The 22782-nt window shown below is 43.6% G+C and overlaps 1 protein-coding gene and 1 pseudogene across 4 annotated transcripts in view; one reads left to right on the forward strand and one right to left on the reverse strand.

Annotated features, from left to right (window-relative positions):
- PHC2 (polyhomeotic homolog 2) overlaps positions 1–18369 on the reverse strand; it is a 116144-nt gene extending 97775 nt beyond the window's left edge. For 2 of the 4 annotated variants that reach the window (XM_043578663.1, XM_043578661.1), the window contains exon 1: positions 18272–18369. The gene's annotated coding sequence lies outside the window, so the exon portion shown is untranslated. Of the gene's footprint in view, positions 1–17432; positions 17835–18271 lie in introns of those variants that run through there. The other 2 variants (XM_043578664.1, XM_043578662.1) reach the window with 2 other exon arrangements.
- LOC122479380 lies at positions 6290–8127 on the forward strand (annotated as a pseudogene).
- Positions 18370–22782: the final 4413 nt, after the last annotated feature.

The raw sequence follows: 22782 nt of genomic DNA on the forward strand, positions 1-22782 counted from the left end.
TTAGATCCTCAAAGGGTATTGCCATAGTAGTGGGAGCTAAATTTGTCCTAGAATAAAGGCTGCTCTAGACCCTCATAACAAGGCATAAAAGCAGTCCCTAAGAGGATCAAAATGATTCCAGGTAATTTAAGTACATTTCACAGCAAAATATAGCAGCTAAGAATATAAAATTAACAATGTCCAGTATGCAATAAAAAAAGTCTCCAGGCATGTAAAGAAACTTGTTAACCAGGAGAAAACACTTACATAAAAACATACCCAGAAATAACAGAGACAAAAGAGCCTGCAGAAAAGGATATTAAAATACCTTTAACAAATACATTCCACATCTTTAAGAAGTAGAGGAAAATGAGGACAAGAGAAAGAAATTTTTTAAAAAGACCTTAAACATCTAGAGCCTAAAACATAACACCCGAAAGTAAAAATATGCTGAATTAGATTAACAATAGATTGGGAACTTCAGAAGAAAAGATCAGTGAACTTGAAGACACTGCCTTAGAAACTATCCAACATGAAGCACAGAGAGAAAGAAGACAGAATAAAATGAACAGAGCATCAATGAATGGTGGAACAATAGCAAGCAATTTAACATTCATGAATATGGAGTTCTAGAAGGAAAAGAGATCTGGGGAGGAAGGGGATGGGAAAAAATGAAGAAATGAGGGCTAAAAATTTTCCAAATTTGATGAAAACTATAAATCCACAGATCTAAGGAGCACAAATCCACACAGAATTAATAGAAAGAAAATGATTCCAAGAAATATAATCAAGTTGCTGAAGTGACAAAAAGAGAATCTTAACAGTAGCCAGACAGAGGGCGCCTGGTGGCTCAGTTGGTTAAGCATCCAACTTCAGCTCAGGTCATGATCTAGCGGATTCATGAGTTCAGGCCCCGCACCAGGCTCTGTGCTGACAGCTCAGAGCCTAGAGCCTGCTTCAGATTCTATATCTCCCTTTCTCTCTGCCCTCCCTCTTCTCATGCTTTGTCTCTCTCTCTCTCTCAAAATAAACAAACATTAAAATAAATAAATAAAAGTAGCCAGAGGGGAAAAAAAAGACACATTACAGAGGACCAAATAATATATATATCAATAACAACAGAATACATGTTCTGGATCATAAAATAAGTCTTAATAACTTAAAAGAATTAAAATCATACAAACTATATTTTCTGAACATAACAAAATTATACTTGAATCTGTAACAGAAAGCTATTGGGAAAATCCTACATATGTGGAAACAAAACAACATACTTCAAAATAGTTCCTGGGTCAAAGAAGAAATCACACGGGAAATTAGAAGATATTCTGAACTAAATGAAAACAAAAATGTTACATGCCAAAATCTATGGGATATAGCTAAAGCCATACTTAGAGGAAGATTTATAGAATTAAACCACCTATATTAGAAAACAAGAAAGATCTCAAATCATTCATCTTTGCTTCCACTTTAAGAAGCTAGAAACAGAAGAGCAAATGAAATGTAACATAAGGAAGGAAATAATAAAGATAAGAATGGAAATCAATGAAATAGAATGCAGAAAAAGTATAGAGAAAAATCAATGAAATGAAAAGCTGGTTCTTTGAAAAAATTCAATAACCTTGATAAATATCTAATCAGACTGACTAGGGGAAAAAAGAGATTAAAAACACAAATTGCCATATATAATAAGAATGAAAGATCCCGCAGACATTAAAAGGATCCTATAGCCAATATAGTAATCAACTTAGATGAAACAGACAAATTCCTAGAAAGATACAAGCTATTAGAGCTCACTCAAGAAGAAATAACTTGAATAGCTCTTTATCTATTAACACAGATTCTTGGTTTAAAAGCTTTCCATAGAGAAAATGCCAGTCCCAGATGATTTTACTGGTGAATTCAAATTTCAAAAAAGAAATAAAACCAATGCTATATAAACTCTTCCAGAAAACAGAAAAGGGAAATTCTTATCCATTTTATGAGGCCAGGATTACTCTGATACCAAAACCACACAAGGCTATTATAAAAAGAAAAAAAAAAAAACAAAACAGAGACAAGACATTAAAGATAAGAAGAACAAATGGAGGAAGACAAATGCAGCGAACATGGCAGAAAACGTGGAGAGAGGAAGTGGCCAGAGGACTGACACTGACAGTGTCACAGTGTCCTTTGTTGAACGCCTCCCACGTGCAAACTCCTGTGTGGTGCGGTGATGTTTCACAGCATGAACTTTTGGAGCCAGACTGCCTGGGTTCAGGTCCTAGCCCTACTACTTACTAGTTACCTAAGTTTGGCCAAGTTACCCAACTTCTCTGTACTTCAATGTTCCCACTTACAGTGGAGACAGTAATAGAACTCCCCTCATAGGGCTGTTATGAAAACTGAATGAGTAGGGGCACCTGGGTGGCTCAGTTGGTTAAGTGTCCAACTTTGGCTCATGTTGCGATCTCACAGTTCATGAGATTGAGTCCTGTCTCGGGCTCTGTCCCGACAGCTTGAAGACTGGAGCCTGCTTCAGATTCTGTGTTTCTCTCCCTCTCTGCCCCGCTCCTGCTCGCACTCCGTCTCTCTCTCTCTCTCTCTCTCTCTCTCTCTCTCTCTCTCTCTCTCTCTCTCAAAAATGAATAAACATTAAAGAAAATTTAAAAAAGAAAGGAAATTGAATGAGTAAATACATCTCAAATGTGTATAATAGTACCTGGCACATAGTGAGCATTACACAATTGTCTGCTGAAACTATTGCTATTATTATTCATGTTATAGTAGTTGGTTGTTACCTTTACTAAGACATGGTATATGCCCTCTAAATGAACTAAGCAGTACAAAAAGTGACCATTTTCATTGCACTAGTTCCCTGTGGCTAGCATAACAAATTACCACAAAATCCCTGACTTAAAACAACAGAAGTTTATTCTCTCCCAGTCCTGGCGGCCAGAATTTCAGTATCAGTCTCACTGGGCTGAGACCAAGGGGTTGACAAGGCTGCACTCCCCCTAGAGATTCTCATGGAGAATCCACTCCTGGACTCTTCTGAGTTCTGGCAGCTGTCCACATTCCTTGGCTTGTGGCTGCACCCCTGTAATCTCTCCCTCTGTGTTTACATTGCCTCCTCATCTCTGTTGTCAAATCTCCCTCTGCCTCTCCCTTAGGATGACATTTATGGCTGGAGGTAGGGTCTGTCCAGATTCCCAGGATAATCTCCCCATATCAAGATTCTTAACATAATCATGTCTGCAAAGACCCCTTTTCCTTATAAGGTAACATTTATAGGTTCCAGGGGTTAGGACCTAATTATCTTTGGATAGCTATTATTCAGCCTACTACACCCATCCCTGGGGGTAGACTGAGGTTGTGTGGAAACTACAACATATATAACATTGAAAAAAAATGTTTATTTATTTTGAGAGAGAGAGAGACAGAGAGAGACAGAATGCGAGTGGGGGAGGAGAAGAGGGGTAGAGAGAGAATCCCAAGCAAGCTCCACACTCAGCTCAGAGCCTGACTTGGGGCTCAGTCTCATGACCGTGAGATCATGACCTGAGCCGAAACCAAGAGTCAGATGCTTAACTGACTGAGCCACCCAGGTGCCCCCATATATAACATTTTTAAAAGGACATTTAGGTGTCTCTACAACAAACCTGTTAGAATATGCAGCCATATGCCAAGGCACAGTCTGTTCACCTGAAGTAGGTCCCAGAACTATGAGCATAGCATCTGTCATGAACTATAACATCTCTGTAGGGCCAACATACAAAGTCAAATCTATAAAATTATGACAAACATCACAACTTTGGAGGGAGGGGCTGCTACCAGAAAATTACTGTGCCATTATGATCCAAATAAAATAGCTTATTAAAATGATTAGTAAGAACCAAGAGGGGCGCCTGGGGGGCTCAGTCTTCTGTGACCAACTCTTGATTTTTGGCTCAGGTCATGATCCCAGGGTTGTGGGATCGAGCCCCATGTCAGGCTCCATGTTGATTGTGGAGACTGCTTAAGATTCTCTCTCTCCCCCTTTCTCTCTCTCTCTCTCCCACCCTCAGCCCCTCTCCTGCTGATTGAGCATGCTCTCTCTCTCCAAAATAAAATAAAATTACAAAAGAAAAAAAGAACCAAGAACTAGATTTGATGATTGCAGTTATGGCTAAACATTGAAGACAACTGGCTCACTCTTGATGGCCACAGGTACCTCCACTCAGACCCTGCACCTTTACTCTGTGCTCCACAGTAGTGAAGAAATGCACTTCTAGAATCAGGCCTAAGTTCGGGATCTGATGCTATTATGTGTTAACGATGTGACCTTGGACAAATCATTGCACCTCTTTGAGCCTGTTTCTTCATCTGTAAAATAGGCGTCATAAGAGTTCTTACCCTGCAGAGTTGCTTTGAGGTTTAAATAAGAATTCATTTAAAGTTCTAGCATGGCAATTAGCGTATGTAATAAGTGCTCAATAAACCATAATCACAATGTATTATTATGGACTAAATACTACTATTTCTAACAAAATTCTGTTATTCTATTGCAGTGGAAATATCCTCTCATCTTCAATTTCCTGATTTTCAGAGTGGGAGGAGTTTTTCCTTTGGGGACTGTGATCTCATGGGTGAAAGGCATTAACGCCACATAGAAAAAGCATGGGGTAGTGAGGGGTGGGGGGTGGACATCTGGGTGGCTCAGTCAGTTGAGTGTCCAACTCTTGCTTTCGCCCAGGTCATGATCCCAGGGTCATGGGATTGAGCCCCGCGTTGGGCTCTGTGCTGAGTGTGAAGCCTGCTTAAGATTGTTTCAAAGAGGGGGCGCCTGGGTGGCTCAGTCGGTTGGGTGTCCGACCTCAGCTCAAGTCATGATCTCATAGTTCATGAGTTCGGGTCCTACATAGGGCTCTGTGCTGACAGCTCAGAGCCTGGAGCCTGCTTCAGATTCTGTGTCTCCTTCTCTCTCTGCCCCTCCCCTGCTCACACTCTGTCTCTGTCTCAAAAATAAGTAAACATTGAAAAAAAATTTTAAAAAAAGATTCTTTCAAAGAGAGAGAATCTTTCTCCCTCTGCCCCTTCCCTGGTCACACACACACCCTGCCTCTCAAATAAAATAAGAAGAAAAAGAAAAAAAGAAAAAACATGGAAAATAACGCAGTCTGCAATTCTGGTATCTGTGTCCTTGGGGTAAGAAAAAAAGAATGAAGAGAGTAAGGACTTTGTAAGCTAGTAAACGATAGGAAGTAGGGCCTGAAATGTTTAATATGTGACTAAGAGAACTAATGTAGAGTGCCTGACGTTTGGGGAAATGAGAGTAAATTAAGAATTTAAATAGCAGAAGTCTAAAAAGGGGATGTAATCGATTCATTCTCCATAGGAATTCATTAAGTGATGAGAGCTTTGTGCTTAGGAGAGATGAAGGTTGAGAGGAGTTATAATGGGGACAGGGACATCATGATGAGCATAGACAAGGCCAGCACAATACAGCTCATCTTCATATACAGAACTCCAGCCCTGGGACCAAGGTGAGGCATAAGGTAGACAAGGAGGACTAAAAACACAAGCAAGCTTTTGTTTAGGACAAGTAAGACCCTGTAAGTAACTCCAAGGCAGGGTTGTGTGTGGTTTCTTCTAGAATTTCCAGCAGTTAGCCCTGTACCTGGCATGCCATTGATAAATCTGGGCTGAAGGAACAAGTACATATATTCGACAGTAAAAATACTGGCAGGAGATGAGAAGTGGAATTAGAGACACTCTTCTAACCCTGTGATTCTGTCTCTGGTCTCACTTCAGTCCAAACCACCCTCCACACTGCCGCTCTGATCTTCCCAAAAGGCAGGCCCGACCCCATCACTGCTCCTGTGCTCCAATAGCTCTTCAGGGCCTTGCACAGTAAGTCCAAATTCCTTAGCTTGGCCAGCCAAGCCTTTGTATTTGCTGCTGACCTACTTTTCAGCCTTGTTTCTGCCACTACCCTACTTGTACGCTTTGTTCTGAACATGTCAGAATGTTTGGAACTCTCCAAGTATACTTGCTCTCCCATACACAAACACCCCACCTTGGTACATAGTGTTCCTGTCTGAGCCACACTGTCCACCTGAGGACTCCTTATGCTCCTGTCGTCATTTAAAATGTCACTTTCTCTAGAAGGTGACATTTCTAAGCAGAATTAAGTGATCCCTCCTCTAAGCTCTCAAAACACCTTGCCCATACTCCTATTAATGGCACCAAGTACAATACCATAATCAACATTTCCACATCTGTCTTCCTTTATAAACCTCTGGGGTGCCAGGATTGGGTTCTAGTCATTTTTGCATCCCTAGCTACTAGCATGGGGGTACAGAGTTTTAAAAATGTTGAATAAATGAACAGATTTTAAAGACCCAAAATAGAAATAGAGCTTAAATCCTTGAGTGAACTAGCCTTAGTGTCCTTAGGCAGGACCCTAAGACAGTTAGGGATGGGTGGGTCCATCCCTATAACCAGAAGATCCCATCATGGATGGCAGCTACGGTACCCCCTCCAACTGTCCCTTGTTATCATGATCAGAGACAGAATTTGGGGCTCAACATACGACAGACCTGCCCCTGTATGACATCCCCTGTCTTATATGACTCCCAACCATTTCTTACACTCTTTTGCCTTTGAGAAGACAACTTCATTTTCGTATGCTGTAGTGCCAGCATCTTTTGTGAAATAATCCCTATTTCAAAATGCTCCCAAAGCCAAGTTCGTCTCTCCTACTCCAATTCTCATTTTCTGTCTCTCTTACTAAGTAGAATGGAAAGCTTCAGGGCTAAATTAAGAATGAAAATAATCTGAGCCCACAGTACACAATGTCAGCATTCTTTCCTTTGTAGACAAGGATCTGCTGGAGCCAGGCTGCTCAGTCCTGCTCAACCACAAGGTGCATGCCATCATAAGCATGCTCATGGATGACACAGATCCCTTGGTCACAGTGATGAAGGTAGAAAAGGACCCCAAGGAAACCTATGCTGATATTGGGGGGTTGGACAACCAAATCCAGGAAATTAAGGAACCTGTGGAGCTTCCTCTTACTCATCCTGAATATTATGAAGAGATGGGTATAAAGCCCCCAAAGGGGGTCATTCTCTATGGTCCACCTGGCACAGGTAAAACCTTATTAGCCAAAGCAGTAGCAAACTAAGCCTCAGACACTTCCTTAAGAGTGGTTGGCTCTGAACTGATTCAGAAGTACCTAGGTGAGAAGCCCAAACTCATTCGGGAATTGTTTCGAGCTGTGGAAGAACATGCACCATCCGTCATGTTTATTGATGAAATTGAAGCCACTGGAACAAAAAGATATGCCTCAAATTGTGGCGGTGAGAGAGAAATTCAATGAACAATGTTGGAACTGTTGAACCAGTTGGATGGATTTCACTTGTGAAAGTCATGGCCACAAACTGAATAGAAACTTTGGATCCAGCACTTGTCAGACCAGGCCACATAGACAGGAAAATTGAGTTCCCCCTGCCTGATGAAAAGACTAAGAAGTACATCTTTCAGACCCACACAAGCAGGATGATGCTGGCCAATGATGCGGCCCTGGATGACTTCATCATGGCTAAAGATGGCTTTTCTGGGACCAACATCGAGGCAATCTGTACAGAAGCTGGTCTGATGGCCTTGAGAGAATGTAGAATGAAAGCAACAAATGAAGATTTCAAAAAATCTAAAGAAAATGTTCTTCATAAAAAAAAAATCTAAAGAAAATGTTCTTTATAAAAAACAAGAATGCACCCCTGAGGGGCTCTATCTGTAATGACCACATTTGCCTTCAAGGAAATGGTCAGGAGTGTCCCAGCTCCTAGGGGGGATGAGTTTGGGGAAGTTACCCAGAGGAACCCATGTTCCAGTTGATCTTTCTTAGCAAAACCTCCTGTGTACCTTTTTGAGTGTGATGTGCAGGATGCCCACTGGGCTGCCTTCATCTGTTGATTATGTACAGTGCTCTCCCCCCAGTAAAGCAAACTCCTTCTCAAAAAAAAAAAAAAAAAAAAAAAAGGAAGAAAGAAAGAGAATAATTTGAGCCCAAACTTACTGCGCAACTTTAGGGAAATTTTACCTCTATACATCTCAACTGGCTCTTCCTTCAAATGGAATCAACCCTACTCTCTAGGACACAGGAAGTAGTAAGAGGTACAACTTACATGGTACTTATTACGCACCTCACACGTATTAACCTGTTTGATTCTATACTTCTTCCAGCTAGGTACTATCATTATCCTCACTGTGCACAGAGACTGGAGCAGAGGGGGGAAGGATTTGAAGAAAGCTGTGAAGCTCCAGTGAACGAGTGGTAGAGGCAGAGCTGGGACCCAAGCAGTCTGGCTCTCATGTCCATGCTGTTAACCATTACCCTCTACTTCTCTCTCTGCAGGCCACTGAAAGGCACCATACACAGTACAAAACTCCAGCATATTAAAGTACATGGGGAGACGCTGAAGGGTAGGTCTCAGATATGTGACAGTGTTACACACTTCAACCCAAATGCATTTTACAGCCAAGATTTTAGACCTCAAATCACCCATCATTTGTAGCTAAAATATTAGGGTCTCTTTGGATTGTAGCTCTCTAGGAGATGGATTTGTCCTTAACTGGTACTACACCTACAATTCAGATGACACTGTCACTAGATGAATATCCACCTTGAGGTGTGGCTTTATGGATCAATTTTCACGTTAGGTTTTTCTCAAGAGCAATGACCTGAGAATACAAAAATAGCAGAAAATACACTTGTGCTCATGCTTTTACTACAAATAGAATTTTATTTTTTCTAAGTTTATTTATTTATTTTGAGAGAGACAGAGAGACGGGGGGGCAGACAGAGAGAGGGAGAAAGAGAATCCCAAGCAGGCTCCACACTGTCAGCACAGAACCCTATGAGGAGCTCGATCTCACGAACCATGAGATCATCACCTGAGTAGAAATCAAGAGTCGGACACTCAACCGACTAACATGACATAACATAAAAGAATGTTATTTAAAAAAAAAAAAAAAGCATTGGGGCACTTGGGTGGCCCAGTCAGTCAAGTGTCTGACTTTGGCTCAGGTCATGATCTCACGTTCATGAGTTCGAGCCCCACGTTGGGCTCTGTGCTGACAGCTCAGAGCCTGGAGCCTGCTTCAGATTCTGTGTCTCCCTCTCTCTCTCCACCTCCTCAACTCACGCTCTGTCTCTCTCTCTCAAAAAATGAATAAACATTTTAAAAATTTAAAAAACATTAAATATTTAGGTCCATATATTACCTTCTATTTCAAAAAATTTATTTAGACAAAAATTTAAGACCATCCACTAGATATGATACAGTACCTTCAAACTATTATCAATCCTTATAACCATATTCCTATCTGGGCAATGGGCCATTTAGAAAGTACTTAATAAACATGTGTTGAATGAATGAATGCTATTTCAGAGATGGGTTCAGTGCTCTACATTTCCAGAAGTTTCCTCGGAAGGAATAGGTGCCTTGTAATAGTCATTTTGCTCTGGAAAACTCTACTACTCAGCCCTGTTTCAAGAAGGAGAACTTACTCCTCCAGTCTCTAGAAGAGCCTAAAGCCACCCTTATCTGTACCCATGGTTTCCACATTGTTTTCTTCCCCCATCAAAAAGAGAACAGAGAAAGATCAGGTTACATTGCTTTCTTGGGCCTGTATACATTCCTGTGAGGTTCTCTCTTCTGTCAGGAAAAGTCTCCCTGGCAACCATATTTACACACTCACTTAATTCCCTCCCCTCCTTGGATTTGCTGGTTGGTATAAAAATTAATTTGCATTGAACTGCTTAAGTTTACAAGTTAATCAGTTTAACAGACTCACAAAATTTTACAATTTGGTTTCTGGCCAAAATTCACTTCTTAAGGGGCCTGTCTCCTCTCTTTTGAAATCTGAATGGAATTCTCTTCAGTTCAATACTTTTCAACACATACAGTTTCTGGTTATAGGTAGAGAAAAGAATAGTCTCCTAAGGGCATCTGGCCAATATTATTAGAAAGATCAAGACAGGAAGAGGAACCTTAATTCAGAATAAGCAAGGGGTCAAATTCACAAAGATCAGCTATGATGAGGAGCTGGAAAAGAGGAGTCAAGGAGCAAGACAAAATGGGCCATATGAAATGAAGAACTCAGGCCTAAGATTCTGGGTGATCAGAGTTCGGGACCTGGATAACAGGAATGGAACATGCGACTCAAGAATGGAGTGTCACTAATTCATCACCCATGTCTTTATTAAGCATCAAATAGTACTTGGTGCTGGGAATACAGCAGTGAATAAGCCAGACCCAGGTCCTGCCTTCATAAAGTTTATAGTCAAATATTTAAATAGTGAACCAATGCTGGCTTTGTTATTGAGCCAAGTATCTTTGGGCTAGGGGCTTGTTATACAATTTCCTACAAAGGTCAGAACTGGTTTCAGAGTATGGATGAAACAGGGACTTAACCCAGACAAGTTCAACAAGTCCTCCCTGGAATAGGTGAGTTGCTGTGTCAACAAGTCTTTGACATATACAATGGTTTCTTTACATCTTCAACAACATTGACACTTGAGCCTTTAGACAGGGAGATGAAGAAGGGTATATTTATCATAGGGCATAAGGCTAAATACTTTGTAGTATATATAAGTTTTCTAGAGTAGAAAGTATATAAAGGTATAAGCTATTTTTAAGCATATTCAACAACTATTTATTGAGCATCAGCTATGTTCAAGGAATGGTTTGAGGAATTGCAGCTACGGATATGAAAAAGACCTGGTGCCTAGCAATTACAACACTGTGGTAAGTGCTATAAGGACATGTTAAAGTACAAAGGAAGACCAGAGAGTAAGGATACTAATTCGTTAAAAGCAAGTTGGGAAATGCTTCTGAGATACAATGCTTGAACTGACTCTTAAAAGACAGAGATGTTGGTTGCTTTCAGCTGATAAATTTGGTGGTAATTTGTTACATAGCAGCAGATGACTACTACAGGACCTTATGGAGACTATACCACCAGCACAAGTAGGAGACCATGGAGAACACCTGGCCATTGAAACTTTGTTTTGTGACATATGCCATAGGGTTATACTCTAAATCTCTTTAAAACTATAAAGAGTTTTCCTTAGGCTCACCTGGTCCATGTTGGGAGTAGAAAGTGAGAACAGGAGTACAGCCACTCTGGGAAACAGTATGGAGATTCCTCAAAAAATTAAAAATAGAACTATCCTACAACCCAGCAATTGCACTACTAGGCATTTATCCAAGGGATAAAGGTGTGCTGTTTCGAAGGGACACATGCACCCCCATGTTTATAGTAGCACTATCAACAATAGCCAAAGTATGGAAAGAGCCCAAATGTCCATCGATGGATGAATGGATAAAGAAGATGTGGTGTACATATACAACGGAGTATTACTTGGCAATCAAAAAGAATGAAATCTTGCCATTTTCAACTATGTGCATGGAACTGGAGGGTATTATGTTAAGTGAAATTAGTCAGAGAAAGACAAAAATCATATGACTTCACTCATATGAGGACTTTAAGAGACAAAACAGATGAACATAAGGGAAGGGAAACAAAAATAATCTAAAAACAGGGAGGGGGACCAAACAGAAGAGACTCATAAATATGGAGAACAAACTGAGGGTTACTGGAGGGGTTGTGGGAGGGGGGATGGGCTAAATGAGTAAAGGGAACTAAGGAATCTACTCCTGAAATCATTGTTGCACTATATGCTAACTGATTTGGATGTAAAATTTAAAAAATAAAAAATAAAATTAAAAAACAAAAAAGAAAGTGAGAACAGGCACTCTGAACGGGAATGACACAGATAATGGGAGGAAGCAACACAATCACAGTCTTGTCTGATATCCTCCACAGAAGGATCTAAGCTGGCTGGTGCTGGGACCTGGTCAGGTGGTCAGCTAGCATCAAGTGCTATAAGCACTTGGTCAGTACTGGTCGAATGATTACACAGAGGGACCGGGAGTGGGAGGAGCAAGAGGGTAAGGAAAAGTTGTTTTTTGAGAGAGCAATAATCGTGAGGACCAGAAAAACTTCATTTGGTGTCAGTGCCAAGTAATGACTGTAAAGCCAAAAATAAGAGATAATATCCAAGATTAAGTTTTCCTGGCTTCCATGATTCATGTGGGTAGATAAAGGAATAGAGCAGGCAACGAAGATTAGGGTGGAACATGGACATTCAAGACACATGAGGTAAATGGGGCTGCATGGTTCACAGCTTCTGGGTGGTCCCCGGTATGGGGGTGCAGGGGAGGCATCAGCCTGGCTAAAAAGACATCAGATCAGGGCAGACAAGTTGTATTATACCTGTTCAACCCCAATTTCTGTTTCAGTAGGTTTAAAAAGGTCGCCATAGCTTCCTACAAGCAACTGGGACTATTTGACTACAAAAGGAATAGAAATGAACTCATTTCTTATTTAAATTGGGAGTAAAGACAGCAAGCAGCAGGACTATAACTCTACCTAATAATACTCTCAAGACTCGATGGATGAGTTTCCAGGAGCCATTCCGGGTAAAGAGTTCCTTGCCTCTTTATTCTCTATTTTCCTACTGGCTATCTACTTGAGCTTCAAAATATCCCCCCTTTGCCTTTTCCATCAGGAGTCCAAAGTGAGAAGCCCACAGGAAAATGTGACCGTGCACCATGACACAACAAGGACTTAGATACACTACACAAGCAAAACAAGGGATCCAGCACAACATGCTTTTCCTGCTTTAGGCAAAGTGTCAATACCTGCAGGCAGAACTCGCTGCCTGATTTGTGGGGCCCAGTGCAAAATGAAAAAGCAGGGCCTTCATTAAAAATTATTAAGGGGCACCTGGGTAGCTCAGTTGATTAAGTGTCCAACTCTTGATTTTGGCTCAGGTCATGATCTCATGGTTCACGAGTTTGAGCCCCATATTGAGCTCTGTGCTGACAGGGCAGAGCCTGCTTGGGATCCTCTCTCTTCCTCTCTCTCTGTCCCTCCCTCTTCCTCTCTCTCTCAAATATAAATAAATAAACTTAAAAAAAATATTAAGAATTTCAAGGTAACAACAACAGAGCATTAAACCAAATGAGGAGATGCAGGGAGAAGAATGCCCTTCTAAATGCAGGGCCCCGAGAGGTTGCATAGGCTGCACACTCATGAAGCTGGCCCTGCCTTCAGGGACTATTACAGCATGGTCCTTTAGAAGAGCTTTAGAGTCTGAGTTGGGTCCAAATCCCAGATCCCCTATGTGATCTTAGGCAATTTATTTAGCCTCTCCATGCTTCCGAGAGATAATCCAGTATTGTGAAGATTAAGTGGGATAATGAATAGAACGAATACAAAGTGTTTAGCACATAGTAAGCACTCAATAAGTGGTAGCTGATCTATTATTGTTCAATGAAATATGCAGGTAACTGTCAGAGCAGTAAGTTTGGGAAATGAATTACTGAACTGCTATAAAGGACATGAAAGCATGAGACTGAGGTTTTAAGAAAACTAAAATAATGAAGCAGACAAGGAAGATCAAATCTTTTGCTTGGCTCTTCTGCCTTCTCTAACCACTTTCCTACTTCTCTTTTCCCATTTTTTACAAAGCATACAAAGGGTGATCCGCACGCGATCCTCATTTCCTAACCACATCTCATGGCACATCTTTTTCACTCTGGTGTTTAATATCCCCGTGGCCACCCCCATGGGTGAACACCTGCCATGGGCAAGAACTAAAGCTATTGTTCTCAAAAAGTTACTAATGACCCCATGTTTACTAAATGAAATGGGCATTTCCCACTTTCTCTGTACAATTTCATACTGGTGACCAATTCCTCCAGCTTGAAACCCTCTCTTCTGACTTTGGTGATATGCGCCCTCATGGCCAACAGAATGTCTACTCAGTCTCGCATCTCTCAGGTACACAAAGGGAACGCATTTGTTGGATGAATAAATAAGATGGTTCCTTGGCTTCTCTGATATTCCTTTTTTTCCTACCATACTGACTACATTTCTTCTTCCTACCTCCCTAAATGTGGGCAATCTTCAAGCTTTAGCCCTTGGTCCTCCATACTTCTGTTTCTATGCTGCTACCACTGGTGGGCCAAGCTAATCACATGGCTTCAGTTATCATCTTCTATACACAATACTCCTTGGCTTCTCTGTTTTGAGCATAAGTCTCTCACTTCCAAATACTTATGGGACATGTCCACTTGTAAGTTCCAGTATCACCTCAAGATATTTTGCACCTAGTGGACTCCCTTGGTGGCTTAGTCAGTTAAGCGTCTGACTCTTGATTTGGGCTCAGGTCATGATCTCATGGTTTGTGAGATCAAGCCCCAAGTTGGCTCTGCACTGACAGCGTGGAGCCTGCTTGGGATTCTCACTCTCCCTCTCTCTCTCTCTCTGCTCCTCCCCACTCTACCCCTCCCTGCTCTCTCTCTCTCTCTCTCTCAAAATAAATAAATAAACATTTTTAAAAAAGGTATCTAGCACCTAGCATTTCCTCTTCTCCCCAAACTGGTTTTCCTTTTTGTCTTATCTCTGTTAATCTTGTCAACCATCTTCAAGGCTAGATCTGATTTTTCCTTGTTTCTTGACCTCTGTATCCAGTCAGTCATAAAGTCCTGTTCATGTTTCCTTTATGATACTTATTGAACCCATCTTTTTATTTTCACTCCATCACCCTAATTCAATTTTTTACCCCCTCACACCTAGACTACTTAAATAATGTACTAGCTGGTTGTGCAGTTCTCTTTCTATCCCTACTAAAGTTAAAAAAACACTTTTTTTTTAGCGTTTATTTATTGAGAGACAGAGCATGAGCGGGACAGGGGCAGAGAGAGAAGACAGAGAATCCAAAGCAGGCTCCAGGCTCTGAGCTGTCAGCATGGAGCCCAATGCGGGGCTTGAACTCACGAACCATGAGATCACCAACTGAGTCGAAGTCGGACACTTAACCGATTGAGCCACCCAGGCACCCCATCCCTACTAAAGTTTATTCTCCACACTGTTGTTGAGACTCTCATGACCCCACATTTCCCTAACCAAACATCTTCAGACTTTCCATCATACAGGATAAAGTTCTAACTCCTTAGTTCAGTATTCAATGCCTGTTAAAATCTGGCTGCAGCCAACACTTCTAGTCTTAGAACTTCTCTACTTAAACCTTTTGATCCTGCCAGATTGGTCCCTGAAAACTTTCTTCCATACTCCAGTCCTGTGTTTTATAAAGATGATTTCTCCCATCTGGAAATTCCTTCCACCCTCCTTCTCTCTATAGAACAAAATTCACGATGCCTCTGAAAAACGCCTTCCTTGGGAATCATAGTCCATAATGATCTTTCTCTTTCTTCAACTTCTATAATACCGCATGTTTCATCACTTTGAAAACTTACTGAATGGCTGCTTGACATTTAATCCTCACAACTCCATGAGGTGAGTGGCATTATTACAGATGAAGAAACAAAGTCAACTAACTTGTCCAAGTCACATAGCAAGTAACTGCTGGAACTGGGATCCAAATCCTTGTTTAGCAGAGAATAATTCCCAGACGACACCACCTCTCTCATTTTCCTGTGTTTTCCAAACCACAAATACAGCACAGAATTTGCACACAAGCAGGTGCTCAGTAAACATGGTGATCGAGAAAATTGCTTAAATAGCACCCGTGACTCTCTAGTACTTACAGAATTGTCCATCTTAGCAGTCCACATTAAGCACATCACCTCTTTACATCGCTTCCTCTGTAATATAGTTCAAGACCAGGGATTTGCCAAAAATTCACCACTATCCATTCTAAGAATAAATGTTGGTTTAAACAAAGCTAAAAGGCCTTTATCTGATTCGAACATTAGGTGAGCTTTGGGGATGCCCACTGTACCACCGCTAGGCCCATCGTTGCTATTTCCAAATGATTAGGAAGTAAAAATAGGCTGGCTAGTTGATGGCTTATGAGGTAAAATGGACTATTTATAGTTCTGGAGGTGGATGCTAAGGCAGCAGAACAGGATTTCTCTGCTTTGGTAGCTAAGTCCTCAGTAAAAGAGGCCCAATAAAAGTGCATCATGGATGGAAAATGGGATCAAAAGAGGGTAATAGTGAGGGAGAGAGAACAGAAAGAAGGAAATGCTGGAAATATTCTATTGAGGAGACGGAGGAAATATTCTATTGAGGTCCTTTTCTGAATAGTTGCTTGAAGCTGTCAGATCTAACCCTGTCCTCTGCAGCTGGCACCGTGTAACAGAGGACTCTGTCACTCCTGCATGATTCATGGTCTCAGTCCTGAACTGCCTGTCCTGACCCATATCACAGGCCAGATCCTCTCTTGCTCCAGATCCTCCCAGCTTGTGACCTTATTATTCACTTCCTCAGGTCTCAGAAATCTGACCTCACAGATTTGACATTCAGCATTGCTTCCCTGGTTATGACCTGTATTTTCCTCTTGCTGCATGGAATGAGGCTCAGAAAAACTGATGAGGGGGAAAAGTGGGGAGGAAGAACAATACGAAGGAAAATAAGAGGAAGAACAATAAGAAGGAAAATTATAGTGGCAATTAGAAATTCTAGATTACTTTTGGGAAGTTACTTCATTGAGAAAGGGAAAAGACCATGGCTGCAATATAAAGCAATTACCTAGAGATACCACACTCTTCAGCTGTCTGTATTTACTGTTTCCTCTTTTTTGGCTGCCCTTCCTGTCCTTCTCAATCTTCTCTGCAAGGCAAACTCCTATTCAACCTTCAAGATCTTGCTTAAACATGTTCTTTTCTGGAAAGCCTTCTCTGACCCTCTCAGACAGCTAATTGTTTTCTCCTTTGTGTTTCCACAGCTCTTTATATACACATTTATTATGCGATCACTTTTACTGGCAATTTTATTTGTCTCTCCCACTACTTCTTTGAGGACAAGGACTAATTATCTTATTCATCTCTGCATCCCCAAGACATAGCACAAGGCACAGCAGAGTGCCTGGCATATAGCAAGTGTTTGTTGTTCTGTGATGAAAGACATCAAGAACAACATGAAAGTACAATTTGCACTTCCCTTGCAAAAATCAAATTGGTTCCTAGTACTTTTCATGTGTAGCCCCGTTTTTTCCCCTGATTTGGAAGAAACGACTTTAGACTCATAAAGGAAATTCTATTGATATATCTGGCACATTAGCCAGTTTTTCATCCCCATTGATGATAGCAGCATTCCCTCCCCCCCCCCCCCCCCCCCCACCACACGACATACACCCACACCCACACACTTCCATGAAGCTCCCAGGGCAAGCTTAACATTAGTGGCACATGGTCCATCCTACCATTTCTGTTGTAGTGCAAGCTAAATGACACCGTGAGCCTAAAGCTGCCACAGATCTTAGCGAACTGGTGGTGGTTGGGGGGAGGGGGGGGATAATTAAAAGAACACACTTCTGTAGCAGACCTAGAAGGGTGAGGAAGAAAGATGAATTTAAACCTTGCCTTATAAGAAATTTGTTAGAAACTCACGCAAAACAGCCGCTTCCTCTGGACATGACAGACCCGATCCAGGTGTCCGGCAGTGACCTTTGCCCATGAGTGTCAGGTCATCACCCAGCACAGAAAACAAGGGGCCAGTGCCTTTCCTGGGCATCCCTCCTTCTCAAACCTGGCAAATCTTGGGGCCTGCTTTTTCTTTAGGGGATTGTCCTCTCCTCCCAGCACCGACAGTCCCCAGTTCCCTCCGCCGGTGCCCCCTAAGCACCAATCTCGCCTTCGTCCCACAAGGGGCCCCAGCGTGACTCCGGGTCAAAAGTGCCGGCGGCTGGGCTGTCAGGCCCGGCTGTGTGGGGGACGCCGAGGTCAGGCCGGACCCCAGGGTCTCCTCACACTCTGTGGGACGAGCTCAGGGGACGCAGGCCGCGCCAGGCCACGGGCTGCCTCTGCGCGGGCCTCTGCGCGGAAGGGGCTCAGCCCCGGAGAAGCCGCGCGCGCGCGCGCCGGTGCTCCAGCCGGTCACCCCGCAGCCTGCCGCAAGTGCCGGCCCCGCAGCTGCTCCGCAGCCCTGGTCGCCGCTGGGTCCCCGCACCCCGCGCGCCGCGGCCGGTCGCTCCGCCGGCCGGACTGCTGGGTGCCCACGCGGGCCCCGCGCCGCGGATCCCGGGTCAGGCCGCCCGCCGGCCCGCCGCCTGCCTGCGGTGCCCACGGCAGTGCCCCGCCCCGCGCGGCCCGACCCGGCCGCCGCGCCCCGGCCCGGCCGTGACAGCTGGGTGCCCAAAGGGTTAAGCCGGCAGCGCGGCGGCCCGAGTGCCCCGCGCGCTGCCCGTCCGCCGCGAGCTGGCCCCAGCGCGCACGCGCCCGCCCGTTACCTGCGGTCGCGTTCGCGCTCCTCCTCCACCTGGCCGCTCTCTCCCGGGGGCCGCCCCTCAGCCCGCCCCCTCGGCTCGGCGCCGCGCACCCTGCTGGCTACTCGGACACAGCCCGGGGAGGAGGGGCGTGGGGGGCGATTACCATATATTAGCATACCAGCGCGCGTCACGTGCCCGTTCCAGCCAATGGTCACTCTGGAAGGCGGGGATTGGGGCGAACACGCCTAGGTGCTGCTCCGGGCCTGAACCGGTGGTCATGGCAACGGCTGGGAGGGCGGGGGAGTGGGGAGGCACCGGAGCCCAGTGGCCCCGCGGGAGCATCTCCACTACCTGAATTCTGTGTGGAGACACCGTGCACTTTTCACACCCTGCGGAGGGAGAGGGGTTGAATTTGGCTCCTCTCAGAAGGATTCAGACTCAGCAAATAGTTACCGAGCGCTTACCACGTGCCTAACACTTTTCTCCTGGACATGATTCTCGGGGTAACCTTGAGATGTCAGTACGGTTAACCCCCCTTGATAGAAGGGAAAGTGGAGGCTCAGAGAGGCTAGGTCACTCACCCAAAGTCACACAGCCACACCAAATGTTAAAAGTGGAGGTCTGAGCTCATTTCTGACTTCAGGCCAGGACTCTCTTGAGTTGTTTTCTCCAGCAGGGGTCTCCCAGCACCTCCTCACAATTCCAGGTATACTAAGCGTCCGGAAGATACTCATACAACCCTTGTACAGTGCTTTAGTGTTTCTTTACAAAGACCTTTGAGGTTAGTAGGCAGAGCAGTTATGTCCCTATTGCAGATGAGGAGAAATGAGGCTTAGAAAGGTAACATGACCTGCCTCAGGTCAAATAGCTATTAAGGGCTAGTACTTAATTTCTATGATTTATACTCAAACTCACTACTTTATAAACTTTTAAATTCAATCTTCTCAATGCAGTGGTGTTGCTATGACCATTTTACAGATTAAGAAACTGAGGCTTTAGGAAGCTAAGCAAATTACCCAAGGCTACACAGCTAGTTAATAGCAGATTTAGGTTCAAAGCTAGGTTTATCTGGCTCCAAACTAGTCTCATGAAATCTTGTTGCACCAGGTTTATTTCATTTAGGCTTGGACTTGGACTTGCAGAACAGAACTTTCCCACCTCTCCTCTTAAAATGTGACTACGTTCTCTCTTGCGCCAGCAAAATATCAAGTGACAAATGATATGCGTTAAGGTCACAGGCTAAATATTAAAAGAGAACAGAGTCACCCCTGCAAGGTAGGAAGTACACTGTATAATTCCCTGCCTCTTGATTTTTACCCCTAGGGATTTGATAGTTTGCCTTTTAAAGGCAGAGTAGTTTAAAAATATTAGCATCTGCATTTGGACTTTCCTTCTGCTCCTCCCTTTAGGTTAGCTCAGTTAGCCACTGAGCTAACTGGACAAGTTAGCTGATTACTGGACAAGGCCATTTTCCTCAAATCAAATATGCTAAACTTTATAGGCATTTTAAGGGATTATTAAAGGTAACTTCGAATATATGTACATTTCATCTTATTGGGCTGATTTAAAACCTAATTTCCTCCTAAGCTGTGACTGTTTGGTGTTCAAAAGCACAACCATGGAGGCAGACTTATGTGGAATAAAATCCTGACTTGGCTACTCACTAATGTGTGACCTTGGCTAAGTTACTTAACCCCTCTGTGCCTCAATTTCCTCACTTGTAAAATAGGACAGGAATGGCGTGAGAATTAAATGGGTTAACATATAAAAAGCATTTAGCACAAGTAAATGGCTCACAGTAAAACTTCCATAATTGTTAGCTGTTATTGCCCCGGGAGCTTTCATAGGAACTGACAACCCCCATGTACAGAATCTCTCCAGGTTTCCTGGCTAGCTTTGAAATGTTGAAGCTGCCCCCCCCCCCCCCCCCCACCATCCCTCGTAGCATATTAAACAGTCTGTTGTGCTGGTGAAGGCTTGTTATCTCTCCAATGACATTCCCTCTTCTTAGGATCATAAATAATTCCTGGACTCAAAGGAGCTGGTTTCTCCTGCACATCTCCTAGCACCAAATTACCAGAGTGGCTCCTTGCAGAAGGGGATCTTGACAAACAGCGGAGCCATAAGTCAGGCTCCTTGAAACACTTTTATGAGCGCCTTAATGAGGGAGATGAGCTGTCATCAGGCACTCGTCCGTCCTTCCTGGCCACAGGAAATGAGCTCTTTGTGCTCAAAGGATTTCCAAAGCTGAGGAGCAAAGAGTTTTCAGGAAGTGGGGCAGGGATGAAAAGCTGTTGACTCAGAGAATCCCAGGGCTAAACAGCCCCCATCCTGCCATTCACCTTATAGGGTCAAATTACTCATGGTCTTATTGCAGCAATAGCACCAAAGGGTGGCTTGTGTGGGGGGTGTTAATTCTCTCGCCCCTCTTCCCCCGGCATATACACTTGGGCAGCCGACCCACCACCACCCCAAAAGATAATGCTGTATAGAACAATGGTTAAGAGCATAGTCCCTTGGAGCTAAAGAAGCAAGTGTGAGTCCTGCCTCCCCTACCTTGGAAAAGTTGCTTAACCTCTTTGTGTCTCAATTTCCACATCTGTAATATGGGAATAATACAGTACCCACCTTTGAGTCTCCTGTGAGGATAAATGAGTTACTGACACAAAGTGCTTGGAATGCCCTATATTTGCTAATGAAATGTATTGCTAATGTATTTGCTAATGAAACAAAATAAACATGTAAGTCCAGTACAAACAATGTACTTTCGAGGCAACCACAGCCTTAAGCAAAGTGCCCTAGGCCCTCTCTCTGTCCCTCAACTATATGCTGTAGGCTGCCCTCCCCATTCTGACTTGTAAATAAAGATTGCCCAGGAAAAAGAATGTGTGCTTAATGACTCTAGTTTGAGCCTTGACTCTGCCACTTGTCCTCGTTCTGTGAGCTTGGCCAAGTTTTTACATTCCTAAGCCACAGTTATGTTATTTGTAAACTGAGACTAACTTCCTCCCAGAGTTGCTCTGAGCGTTTGATCAGATAGTGTCTGGCAAGAAGTGATGGGGTCCTGCTTGATCATAATCACCTTGCTCGTTTACTGAGCTGTTTCTGGTGAATATCTTTGCTCTCCTACAATGAAAATAACATTTATTGAGCACTTAATCTGGCCTTGTGTTATATACATCATCTTATTTAATACTTAAAATAAGACGAAGGCCCAGAGGGATGAAGTAACTTGTCCAAGGTCACAGTGGAAGGTGGTGGCGGGACCAGGATTCAAGCTGGACCGATCTTCGAGTCCATGCCAGTCACCCACCATACTGCAAGCCCACCCCTGTTCTAGCATGGCTCATACAATTCACGGCATGTGTGTTCTATTTCTTTAGGATTCCTCCCCCATCCACAGGCACATGCTCTCCCCCAGTGCCCAGCAACACCCAGCACCATAAGTGTTCCACACACTCTTACTGAAGGACTGAAAGTGAATGGCGGTGACATTTAATAGGGATGATAGTCTCCTTTTTGGGGCTGTCCCCAGTGGGGAAGGAAAGCAGCTGGGAACCCTCCTCTCCACCCCCAGCATCCTCTTCCTGCTAACTAACAGTATGGAAGGCCTTCTTCCTTCCCCCACGGGGGTGTCAGGCTTCTTGGTTTCAGAGATCCACAATAGGCACAACGATGACTCATCTGCAGTGAACATTTGGAGAGCTGTCAGGGCCGCTGGTGCTTTTTAGGGCTCTGTTAACATGCATCAGTGGCGTGATTTCCAAATAACGGCCTTGGAGACCTATATTAGTTTCCTAGGGCTGCTATAAACCACAAACTAGGTGGCTTAAGACAACACAGATGGATTCTCTCACAACTCAGGAGCCAGAAGTCCAAAATCAAGGTCTCAGCAGGGTCAGTTTCTTTCTGGGGGCTCGAAGGGAGAATCTATTCAATGCCTTTCTCCTGGCTTCTGGTGGCTGCTGGCAATCCTTGGCACGCCTTAGCTTGTAATGCATTACTCCAATCTCTGCCTCCACCCTCACATGACACTCTCCCTGTGTGTCTATGTCCCAGTTTCCCTCTTCTTGTAAGGACACCAGTTCTCTCGGAGAAGGGCCGACCCTCATTCAGTATAACCTCATCTCACTTTGATTACCTCTACAGACCCCAGTTGCAAATAAGGTCACATTCACCAGTATGAGGGGGTTAGGACTTGAACATATCTTTTCTGAGGGACACAATTCAACCCACAAGAATATGTGCAGAGGAGATGAAAAATGAAGGAAGGGGATGAAGAGAAAGGGGAGGTTGTCCATAAGGGGCAGATCATATTTGAATAATAGAGGGTGACCATGGGTCCCATAGGAATGAGACTAAAGTTTTTCTTTTTGGCCAATCTCGTTCTTTCCCAAAGATGTCTCCAGCTCATAGACTCACCATACCAGACCTAGAAGAGACTTTAGAGATTCATTCATTCATTCAACAGACATTTATCAAATACTCTTTGGGCAGCTGGGCATTCAGAGGACAGAAATGGTCAGAGGGAA

This window comes from Prionailurus bengalensis, chromosome C1, assembly GCF_016509475.1.
Source record: "Prionailurus bengalensis isolate Pbe53 chromosome C1, Fcat_Pben_1.1_paternal_pri, whole genome shotgun sequence".
NCBI classification, from domain to species: domain Eukaryota; kingdom Metazoa; phylum Chordata; class Mammalia; order Carnivora; family Felidae; genus Prionailurus; species Prionailurus bengalensis.